General features: G+C 39.4%; 1 protein-coding gene and 1 long non-coding RNA gene across 3 annotated transcripts in view; both read left to right on the top strand.

The window, feature by feature from the left end:
* SMYD3 (SET and MYND domain containing 3) overlaps window positions 1-12,567 on the top strand; it is a 745,729-nt gene that overhangs the window by 398,322 nt on the left and 334,840 nt on the right. The window lies entirely within an intron of this gene.
* The window catches only part of LOC134731920 (uncharacterized), a 73,483-nt gene that overhangs the window by 56,521 nt on the left and 4,395 nt on the right, over window positions 1-12,567 (top strand). The gene's annotated exons all lie outside the window — the stretch shown is intronic.

Here is a 12,567-nt window from a genome sequence, read left to right as displayed (position 1 = left end):
GTAAGTCTGTTATAATTTTCATTTTATGGCCAAGTTTCTCTGGACTTTCATTTTCCAGAAACCACCTGTCTTGGATTTTGCTCTTTCCTTAATGACAACTCAATAAAGTCCTTATTGTTCAGAGATTACATGATGAAGTAGATATATACATGTATGTTTTTTCTTAAGTTTGGCTATTTGAACCTGTGGCTCTGTGGTGTAAACAGTAATTCCTTTCCAGATTTATTTATTTGGAAGTTTTTGGGTCTTAAAAAATTACTCTTGTGTTTCTGGTCTTGAGTTAAATACACTTATAATGGCCCTAGGGCTTCCCATGGCATCATCACAGCTGGAGGTCTGGTGGGCTTTTGTAAATGGCATTTGGAAGAGTGATTCATTTGCCAAAGCGCTAGCAATCTTTTGTATTGTTTCCATCTGGTTTTTGTCTAAAGAGACAAGTGCTGGGATTTTATTTATTTAATAAACTTTGTTTGAATGAGCTAATTTCCCCACTGTCCGGAATTACTTCTAAGGGAAGACCTGAGCATTTATTTCAAAGACTTATTCTATCCATTCCTTGCTCGAGTGGGGAGCAGTCACTTCTGTAGCCACCAGCTACCTAATATTCTAGTTTTTTCTGTGATTAAATTATAAAAATAATCTCTTTGTGAACTTGTCTGCTTTTGGTATAAGGTCACGTATTTAAAGAGCAATCTGTGGTGAGATATGTTGGCTCCATTTTCTGTTTGTTTTCTAAAGAAAGGAAAAATAGATACATTTCCATTTCAAAACTCTTTTTATTTTATTTTTTTGAGACGGAGTCTCGCTCTGTCGCCCAGGCTGGAGTGCAGTGGCGTGATCTCCGCTCACTGCAAGCTCCGCCTCCCGGGTTCACGCCATTCTCCTGCCTCAGCCTCTCTAGTAGCTGGGACTACAGGCGCCGCCACCACGCCCGGCTAATTTTTTGTGTTTTTAGTAGAGACGGGGTTTCACCGTGGTCTCGATCTCCTGACCTCGTGATCCACCCTCCTCGGCCTCCCAAAGTGCTGGGATTACAGGTGTGAGCCACTGTGCCCGGCCTTCAAAATTCTTTTTAAGAGCCTATTATATGCCTAACTCTTGTATTACTTTCTCTTATTTCACATTCATACCAACCCTACTTGAGAGCTGTGTTTCCCCTCACTTTGCTGTTGAGAACAGTGTTTTGGAGAGTTTAAGGAATCTATACAAGTCCCTTAGTAGTTCATATCAGACGTTGTTTTATACGCAGGTTTTCTGTCATAAGACAGAAGCTTTGAAACTGCCTCCATTGCCCCCATGGCTCCACATAGGCCAGAGGGCTTCCAGATGCTGGTAAAATTGATGAAGAGGGAAGGTCAGAGACTAGACCTCAGTTGGAAGCTGTGGCAGTTGTGCTGTGAAAACCCATCAGAGGGAAGAGACGTTTCAATTCTTCTTTCACAACTACGGAAATCCTAAGTGACTTATGGCACCTCAGTATATTAGGACGTCTCATTTCAGAAAGTTAATGGTCTCTCTCCTCTCTGTCAGTGTGATGTATGTAACCACTGATTAGCTAACTCATTTGTACAGTTGGCAGATACGGAGGCGATCAGTTTACTCGCCTTGCTGTTTAAAAATCATGATACTTTTGCACTCCCTTTGAGAAATGGGTAAGTTCAGAAATCAGTTTTGGGACTATCTTTATTTAAGTAAGGCATAAGTGATTGCACCTTCAGCAAATTTAATTCCTGGCTTCAGACTGCAGTAATCTTAAATGAGACATTTTGTTGTACGCTTATAACCTCAGGGATTTTATCTGCTGCTGTTGTGGTCTTTTGAGGAGGATTCTCCTGTTGCAAAGGATGTCTACAATATAATGAATGGCAAGAAGTATCAGGAGTATTTTGAGTGCTTAAACCCACCTGAGGTTTATTAATTTTCCAGATATGGGTTAACATGGTTCCCTGAATAGGCACAAGGCCTAGAGAGTAGGATTAGGAAGGTTTCCAGGGGCTCTGAACTCATGTCAAGCAAAACTGGCATGCTAGGCAGCTAAGTCAACTGAATAGGGAAAGGACTCTGAAAGTGCTTTATCTCACTGGGTAATGTTTGTAAATTTTATTCAATTAATTTACAGCTGCAGGGCTCATGAGGCTGAAATTAAAGTTTTGTAAAGTTTCGATAAGGAGGCAGCCAAACAAGTTTGATTAGCAGTGGATGTTTTGGAAATGAGTTGGCTGCCATGCAAAAATAGAGGGTTTAAATTTCAGGAGGCACGTTGACATGGCAGTGCCCATTTGATTAACCATGGAAAGCCCATTACTTTCCACCTGGCGTTTCAGGCTTTTCTTTTCTCTGTGTGTCTTCTCTGAGGTTACCTCTAACATTGGAATAAGCATCTTTTTAGTTGTCTCATCAGCCCATTGTTATTAGTCTGTTTTATTAGCAATAAATCAGTTGTCTGTGTTATTCTTTCTACAGCCATACAACATGCTCTTTAGCCTTTCTTTCCAAGCTGTAGACATTTCAGTAAGGTGTTTCTCCCTCTGCAGGTTGGGGCAACAGAGGGCCTTTCACTTGGAGTTCAGGAGTTGAGTTGCGTGAGTTATGGCTGAAGGGGCACAGCACCTTTTCACATAATGTTTAGCAGACTAGAGTCTGCACAATAACATTGATCATTGTTCATTTTTAGTGTTTTTTGGTGAAATAAAACATTACCCTAATCCTCAACAGGAAAATTTCATACTCCTAAACAGGATTTGGTGCTGACAAAGATTCTTTGCTTTTCTAAACTTTAGTCAGGTTCCTGAACTCTCTCCCGACCAGGGCCCATCTGTGTGCATTTTAGCAAGGACCCTGCTAAGTCAATTTAGCCAGAACCCCAGTCCTTCATATCTGATCACTCTCAGTGTCTGATCGGCTTCCTCATCCTCCCTCGGGTGACGTCTCATCATCTTGGCCTGTCTTCGGCAAGAATCCTGTTAGGATGATGTAGCCAGAATCTCCTCTTACCTGTGATTTTGCCTCTGAATAATTTTTCATTCACCGACTGCCACCCTCCTCTTTGGCTATAAATTCCCACTTGCCAATTCTGTGTTTGGATTCAGCCTGGGGTCTTGACTGAGATCTCTTTCCCCCTATTGCTGTAGTCCTGATAAAAAATATTTTCATTACTTTACTATCCAGCTCTGCTTTTCCTTTGACAGTAACCTATTTAAAAAATGATCTAGGAGCAGGAGGGGGAACACAAGGGTTGGGGAAGGACATAGAGGTGGTTTCAACTGTAGCTATCATTTTTGTTATCGTGGGGAGGAAAGGTCTCAAGCGAATATGGAAGGCAAATATGAGGAAATTGGTTCTGGTACACCGGAGTTTCTTATTTTACTCCCTTTGCTTTTTAAACTATCTCGCGAAAGGCTTGTGTTATTTTTCCCCCCATGCCTAGTCTGTCCCAGACGAATATCGTCCAATTGCAACATGACCAGCCTGCAGCTCTTGCCCCATGTGTCACTTTTATACACAAGTTTGACAAGACCCGAACCAGCTAGTACCTTTTCCTGGGAGATGAGCCCACTCAGCCTGCATTTCAATGGATCAGCCATGTCACATTGCTATAGAAATTTCTAAATACTTATTCTTTATTTTGTTTCTTATTTCACAGTGGGCCCACAACAGTCTCTGGTGAACAGCATACTCTGAGTAGCACTGTTCTTGTCTTTGTATGCCAGGAATGTTTCATTGTAGATGTTTAAATCATTTGGGACATATTTATGTTTTCAAAGTATTTTATGTTAACTCATTTACCCAATTCTGCATATTTGCTCTTACAAGTGGGTAATTCTTTTATTCCACAACTTTGTCTTCATCTTGGAGCTTTGTTAGGTGCTCCTGAAAATTCAGTCGTAAGACTTGTTCTTGCCTTTGAGGGTTTGTTATGTAATGAAGATATTTAATTCAACAAGCTTTTTTTTTTTGAGCACTTGTTTTACCTCCAGCTTTATCTCAGCCAGTGAATATTCAAGGATGTGTAATTCATAGACTTTTCTTTCAAAGGAGCTCCCATTTTAGAGTGGATCTAAACTATTCGTTTGTGTTCCATACCAGGCGTATAAGATAAATGCTACAGAAACCCTGAAAAGAGTCATGATTTGTAATTGGGCAGGTTGAATGGTTTTATAGAAGAGTGGCTCATCTGAATGAGGTTTTCTTCAAAGATGAGTAGGGAGTTTTTGGGGCGACAGAGGGATAAAGTCAAAGGAAAAAAGCATGAGCACAAATGAGGAGAGATGGCACACAGCGCCCGCTGAGAAGTCATCAGCAGATTAGTGGGTTCCAGAACGCACCCAGGGAGGTGAGGTTAGAAAGGTAGTATGAAGCAAGGCAGTATAAGGCTTTGATTTCCACACTAATAATTTTGAGCTTTTTCTTATTCACATGAGAAGATTTTAAGGCATGATCAATTTTGGTTAGAGCCCAGGCACATAAAGAGTGGGTTACTAAAGGCAGAGACTAGAAGAGGAGAAATTAGTTAAGAGGTTGTCAAAATAGTCTAAATAAGAGATGATAATGACCTCAACTATAGCAGTGGCTCTGGGAATTTAGAGGAGGGAATAAATCTCAGGACTGTCTCAGAGGTGAAAGTGAATGAGTGGGGTTTGGGAAGAGAGAGGGGCCAGGTGAGGAGCATGAGCTTTTTTGTTTGTTTTCTTTTACATGGACAAACTGAATCACATGTTTTCCTGTGGATGAAGATACAGACAATTTTTGCATCCAAGAGGAGAGAGAAGCATCACTCTCGATAGCCTTAATATTCTATTCTCAAAATAATCAACATTATTTCAGGAATGAGAGTATAAGAATTAAAATTAAGGACAGTGGGAAAACATAAATTTGTCTTGGGGAATGTGATGAGGCCTTCTGTATTATAACAGCTAGAATCTTGACTGACAGTTTTCTGATATAGACCTTTAGTTCTCATGTTTGAACTCCCTGTATTCATTTGTTCATTCTTCAATATTTATTGACAGCTTACCTTGTAAGAATCATTGTATTATGAGCTGGGGATAGAAATACAAGACATAAATCCTGCCCTCAGGTAGCTCACGTGCTAGAGTGGAGGACAGGCACTTAAATACAGCAGTGTGGTCAGGGTAGGTAGACTCACAGGAGCCGTAGCAAAATTAGCAAATCTTGCTAAGAATGTGGGGCCATGAAAGTCAACGAAGGAGAAGAGTTTTTGTTTTTTGTTTTGATAGAGACAGGGTCCCATTCTGTTACCCAGGCTGGGGTGCCCTTGTATGATCATAGCTCACTGAAGCTTTAAACACTTGGGTTTAATACCACCTCAGCCTCCAGAGTAGGTAGGATTATTATTATTATTATTATTATTATTATTATTATTATTATTAATTTATTTTTTTGAGAGCCGAAGTCTCACTTTGTTGGCCAGGCCAGTCTCCAACTCATGGCCTCAAGCAATCCTCCTGCCTCAGCCTCTCAAAGCACTGGGATTACAGGTGTGAGCCACCATGCCTGGCCTAGAATACTGTTAGGAGATGAGAATGTGCTAGCCGGTGAAAACAAGAGAGACATTCCAAGAAGGGATTGTAGGGTTTAGAGGAAGAGATGACTGGGGCCAGATTCTCAGAGGCTGGGTTCTGTATGACATGGGAGAATTTGTGGTTGAGTGAGAAAGAGAGGAACAGCGATTGAAGGGTTTACCCTTCAGTGGAGGAGTAACCAACCAAATGGAGTTTCAGTGGGATTGTGCTGGCCATTATGGAGAAGGGGATCTGAGATTTGGAGAATAAGGGAGACACTGAGAGATGGTGCAGTGGTTCGGGTGAAAAATATTTGGAATCTGAACTAGAGCAGCAATACTGGGGACAGACTGAAGAGTTAATAAATAGTTAGAAGGTAAAATTGGTAGGACATCGAGGTGGATTCAAGTCAGAAAGTAGGAGAGTGGCAAGGAGTTTGAGGTGACACAGGTTCAGGCTTGAGCTACGTACATAGTGGAAGCATCGCTAAGAGCCTGTGCGTGCTGGGAAGAAGGATGATGAGTTCAGCTCCAGAAACCATATGAGGTGCCTGGAGATTTTTAGCAGGCAGTTATGTACTCAGATGCAAAGGTCTGTGGAGAAATTAAAGCCAGATGAACTTTGGGAATCATCAGCATTTAGGAATAGATTGTTAAAATGGATAATGGAGGTATTTACGTAGGCCAAACAAAGAGAATTTCAAACACCTGCATCCTGTTTAATTCTTCAGTTTAAATTTACCAACAAACATAAAAGGTAGGAGATTGGGCTGCTTTCAGGGCATCGAGCTCAAAAGACAGAATAAGGCAATTTATGTGTCATTTAATGTTTATCTTACGCTTGCCTACTGGGAAGAGCGAAAAGATGTTAAAGAAAAAGAGGGAATCTTTTCATTCCTTGAACTGTTGTGTTGAATAAATTTTAAAGAAAAAGAAGCAAAATGAAATAACTTGAGAACAAGAACCTAACCACATATGAACATAATTTACATGCCATAAAATACCATTTTCAATGTACAATTAAATGATTTTTATAAAATTTACATAAGCCATATTTTTTAAAGTATTAAAAGACAGTTATGAGCTAAGCTTTTAAGTACGGTGATGATTGAGAGTATGGTAAAAATACTGCAGGTAGCATTTAATTAGGGAAATTCCTGCCAGTTGAAAGATGTGGATGGGGATTGGCAGAGATGGAAGGAACAGCCATTTTGTGCCAGACACTCTGCTGGAAGAGGTGCAGATAAACGGGTGAGTCTGGGAGCATTTTAAGCAGCATTTATTTTTATTTATTTATTTATTTTTTTGAGACAGAGTCTGGCTCTGTCCCCCAGGCTGGAGTGCAGTGGCACCATCTCGGCTCACTGCAAGCTCCGCCTCTCGGGTTCACGCCATTCTCCTGCCTCAGCCTCCCGAGTAGCTGGGACTACAGGTGCCCGCCACCACGCCCTGCTAATTTTTGTGTGTGTGTGTGTGTGTGTGTGTGTATTTTTAGTAGAGACAGGGTTTCACTATGTTGGCCAGGATGGTCTCGAACTCCTGACCTTGTGATCCGCCCACCTTGGCCTCCCAAAGTGCTAGGATTACAGGCTTGAGCCACTGTGCCCGGCCTTAAGCAGCATTTAAAGGATAAGGTCCTGTCTTCACTAAGCCATTGATACGAATGTGATACTTTTATATTTGTTTCTGTTTTCTGACTTTAGCCCTGGGAAAATAAAGGGTCATACTAGCATTGCAATTATTTTCTCACATAAAAAATTATATTTGGCTGCTTCTAATTGGAAGTATGTATTTTAAGCTCAACCAACCCTAACATCTCAGGTAACTGTGGACAGAACTTCACATATTACAAGCTTCTTAATCTGTAAAAAAAAAAAAAAAAAAAAAAAACCCAAAAAATACATATTATTAGTCATATATTCATTTAAACAAGCTATGACAATTAATCTAGTTTCTGGAAGATACTGAAACTTGATCATTACTTTGCTGTAGTGACCTACAGCATAAGTTAAATGGTAGTTTTAGTTGATTATGCTTTATTTTGTTTTTTATAGTCAAAGCCTGTTTTTCTCCATGATAATATCCTCCTTCATGGTAAGACTGCATGGACAAGAAGTTGCATAGAGAATAGAGTGTTCGTGGGATCTTTCTATAACTTGTAAGCGAAGGAAGCTTTGGGTTTGCTGTGGATCCTCCTCTGGAGAGTCGCATTCATTTTCTCAGAGGAGCACTGTCCCATGATGCTCAGGAATACAAAAAATAAAAGTGCAAAAGGAAAGAGGACATGGCAGAGCTGACCTTTTCCAACTCTGAGGGTGAATATCTTCTGTCTTGGGAGGATGGTGCCAAGCCTGGACTTGGAACCAGAACCCTGGTCTCTTGAGCCATGTTTGTCCAGTCCTGAGGGTCAGCAAGCAGTCAGGGAGGAGGGGAAGCAAAGGTTGCAGGCAGATCTGTGGAAAAAGGGAGCTTTGGTATGGGTTGACATAGGCATTGCCTGTTGGTGTGGTAATTGCCCAGTGGAGACGTCCACAGGCCTTGGAGTGACTCCTGAGTGGGGCCATCTGACTCGTCATGCTGCCAGGCAGCGGCAGGTCACAGTTGGCGTGTTTTCCCATTTCTTCAGTACCTACCTGGCTTTTCCACAAAAATGAACTCCCTTTTAATCATCATTTCTGCAGTCTGTTGAGAGTATGAAAAGGTTATACTAATCTAAAATAAACTTTTTTTTTTTTTTTTTTTTAATGAGTTGAGGTCTTGCTCTGTCACCAGGCTAGAGTGCAATGGCGCAACCATAGCTCACCGCAGCCTTGAACTCCTGGGCTCAAGGGATCCTCTTACCTCAGCCTCCAAAGTAGCTGGGACTACTGGCATGAGCCACCATGCCTGTCTTCCTAATCTATATATTAGTGCCAGTAAAACAATGAAGAAGGGTGAATATGTTAGGTAAATATAACCTAGCACATTCCAAAGATGAACAGAATTTATTATGATTTTAAATCACCCACTCCAGTTTTTCTCTTGGCATGGAGAACTGAAAGCTGCATATCAGTGCTGGGCTGTCCATAGATACTTACTAGTCATTGTACTGTTAACAGTTATTTAATGATTTAATCAGAAAAGACTGGCTTTGGATTTCTGATGAGGTAATGAGAATTGGCATTTAACAAGTTAATTGGAATTGGAAAGAGCTATTAAAAGGCCATGAGAAGGTCTTTCATGAAACCCTTGAATATGCTTCAGTCTGAAGATCTTATTAAATTATGCCAAGGGTGTTTTTCCCTTTCACTTTAAATCACCCGTTAGGATCATCTAATCAGCTTCCTGAATGTTGCTGCAGATGAAATTATTATTAACATCATAATGTTGGAATTTTAATTTTTTCTCTTCAGTTGTCAGTGAATCCAGTATTCAACAATCAGTAGTTTTTCTTAGCCCCATTGGGACCAAACCCAAACTAGTCTTAAATTTTATTTGCACCTTTTTGGGTTTGAAGCTTGATTGTTCGGGATACTGGTGACAGTGCTAGGACTCAGTCTCAGGCATTGTTCATTGCCTATTGAGGACATAGTTCTACTTCTTTTGGACAGACAGCCTTGCTTTATTCAAGTGTCCCATGGAAATCAGTTTGTTGCCACAGAGAAGCAGACAGGTAGATAGAATGGTCCAACGTTGTTGCTGTCCCTTCACCAATAACTTAAGAGAACTGTTTATTCACAGCCAGCCATGAAACAAAGTAATTGTTTGTTTCAAAATATGTATCAAATTGAATATTATTCTGAAGAAACAACTTGCTCGATAGGCCCAACACAAACTGGCTATTACCATTTATTTTCAACTTATCAGCCTGATACAACCAAAGAGATTAAATCTGGTAGTTGAAAACTATTGTAGATCTCTAGCATTATTTAAAGATGGAGACTGGTTAGAAGAGGTTGGCTGGAAAAGGGTGGGAGAAAAGCAAAACAGGAAACATTTTTTTCCTTTAATGACCAAAAATTCTGCTATTCCCAGAGATAGCCTAGAAGTAGTTTGGCAAATGACATTTTAGTTATTTTTGGAACTGCTTTTCAATATTTTAACATGCGTTTGTGCGTAAGCCTGAAAGGATTACAAATGTGTGTGTGTGAGTGTATATATATGTACATATAACTACACATATATTTCTTTAGATGACAATTATGTTTTTGAAAAGTTGAATATAATAAAATACTTATAATCTAAATACCATTTTAATAGGACAAGGGGAGCTGACTTTCTAAATACAATGTCACATTCTAAGTGATGAACATAATTTTGTTAATGTAAAATTTAGAACAGTAAGTCACTCAACCTCAAAAAAGTTCTAAGATTTTGTCATCTTCATACATTTATTTTGTAAATGAAATAAAATATTCCAGGGAAATTTGAAAAAATATTTTTTAAAAATTAAATAATAGCCCCTTGTTTATTGGCTTTAAATATTGAAACACTCAAATTGTGGCCTTTTTCTAAATGCACAAAATACAAAATATTTTCTCCTAAAGTCCATGGATGGTGCCTTTTGGCCTCTCTGAACCCTCTTAACACTGCAGGATTTCAAACGTGTGTGGGACACCAGGAAACTCAAGTCATTCCCACAGGGCTTCGGATTTAGGACTTTCTTAGATTGACAGTGACTGAATATTTGAAATAAACTATTGACATGCAAGAGGCAGATTAATGTGAACGTTAGTAGTTTTGGAGCTAATTCCATCGTCTTTCTTGTTCTTGATTTGCATGTGTGCATTGAATTATGCTGTCTTTTTGGGTACGGGTATAGATGTAGTTTTCCCCAATCGATCATTAACTTTTTTGAGGGCATCTATTTGTATCTTGTTTATCTTGATGGAAATAAAATATAAAAATCAGTTTAATGGTAATTTATAAATAATTAGACACAGGAAGGAAGAACAGGGTTGCAACAAAAACACTATAACAAAACTAAGGATGGTGGAAAAGCAAGAAGGTAAATTTAATGTAGATGGGTGTCTGTAAAATACAATCGAAACTAAACTTCTGACACTACATAATTTTAATCATAGAAATATACTTGGGAAGGAAATAAATTGTCAAAGAAAACCAACTAGATTTAAGATTGTCACTAAGGAAGGTTGATGCAGGTGCCAAACAAGTCGATTTAGGTCTAGGGCCCCAGACATTCCTCTACCTCATATTGATATGATAGGTAGGAAGTAGATATCCAAGTCTGAGTTGGGCACGAAGCAGAAGGTATTGTGTGACCTCCCAGGGAGTGGTACAGCCCTCTCGGTGAAAGTACTGGTTGGAAACTGGGGTGGGATTGTGGGGTTGGAATTCAAGGTTGGAACAAAGGAATGAGAGGTTTTGGACAGGTCTGTTTGAGAACTCTGGAGTACTACAGAGGTTTTGCTTTTCCAGCTAACTCTGACCAAGCCAATGTAGTTTGTATATGCATGTTGGCAACCACTGGTGACCTTTATTACATGGAAAACATTTTAGCCTGGGAAAGATGGGTAGGCTCTCTCTGCTGGCACCTTGTCTGAGCTGGAACCATCTAGGCATCCTGCTGCTTGCCACGCGCTTCTGACTTTGCTATCCCTTCAGACGGTTGAATTCACCCAGAGTGAGGCATAGAACAGGGAATCAACATAGTTTATAACCCCCTCCCTATTTATTGTTTTCTTCATGTGTGCCAAGCATTGAGCTCCTCAGTGCTTGGTGCAAATTAAGAAAACTAAATTTAAAGGGAATGGAGTGCTGTGAAGTCTGTTCCTGGGGAGAAAACATGAGATCAGAATGATGTTTCTTGTTTGAACACCTATATTTTTCATGTGTTTTGTGCATTTTCCAAATACTTAAGAATCCAAGAAATACTTTGTAATGAAATACTTTGTAATACTTTGTAATGAAAGAATACTTTGTATTGATTGTACAAATACTTTGTAATGAAAGAATTTTTAATGACCCTGTGCAGCAACTGTAAATTGTGTTTCTATGTTGTGAGTCTTTTACTGGATTATGGATTACCGGATTATGTAGGAGAAAATGGAATGAACACCTACAAATCAACGACTTGGGTAAATAATATCTAGACACTAGCAGGGAATCATCATTTCGTTGTCTTTGATAAGATGGACAGATCATTTGGCGGTTGTTGCATGTGTCTCTTCCCATAAACTGTACTTGCTGTCATGTAACTGGCAATAGAGTTAATGATAAACATTTGTTACAATTATAAACATTTGCAAGAACCGTGAATCCTTTTGTTCAACAAAAGTTAGTTCTGGTATCTTTTTCATATACATTTTCTGAGGCCCAGAATTGCAGTGTATTCTAGTTAGGTCTTTGTGTTCAGCCTCCCAAGTACCTGTATTAATCGGAACATCTAAAAAGCATTCTCATAAGTACAATGGACTGAGATTGCCAGGTGTCTGATGTAGCGCAAAGGTTATTGCTGTTTGAAAGATTTTGACCTCAGAGCTTCATTCTTCCCGCCGTCATAATTTTCTGAGTGCTGAGGCATTGCAGATCTTGTCTTTCTGTTTATTCAGCTATACTTTTTGCAGAAAAAAAAATTACCTACAAGTAGGTAATGAGACTCTGTCTACACAGAGGTTCTGCTGAGTCCACAGCTCCCCACTGGCAAGACCCGTTTAGGATTTAATATTTCAGATCATCTATTCTGCTTGCTCTGAGATTGATGCCCGAGACACAAAGCAACCTCTAGATACTTGAGCTAAGAATAGGTATTAAGCATCAATGCATTTGCATACTTGGTGGCAACCTATTCTACATTCTTCCTTAACATTTTTTTCCTGTTTATTAAACAGAGGATGCTTTTGCTTACCTCTCAACTGCAGAAAAGGTACTGTTTGATATATATTGGTTTTATTTACTCAGTCTTCACAGAATTGCATGTCTACTGTTCGTGGGGGAAATACTTTACATTATATAATTTCTAATAAATATTGAAGAAAATACTATAATCATGGCTTGATAGAAAGTGTCTTTATATGGATATTTCAAGGGAGTTTTAATAATGGTCC

Source organism: Symphalangus syndactylus, chromosome 19 (genome assembly GCF_028878055.3).
Source record: "Symphalangus syndactylus isolate Jambi chromosome 19, NHGRI_mSymSyn1-v2.1_pri, whole genome shotgun sequence".
In the NCBI taxonomy this organism is placed as follows: Eukaryota; Metazoa; Chordata; class Mammalia; order Primates; family Hylobatidae; genus Symphalangus; species Symphalangus syndactylus.
This window is presented reverse-complemented; position numbering and strand designations above follow the sequence as displayed.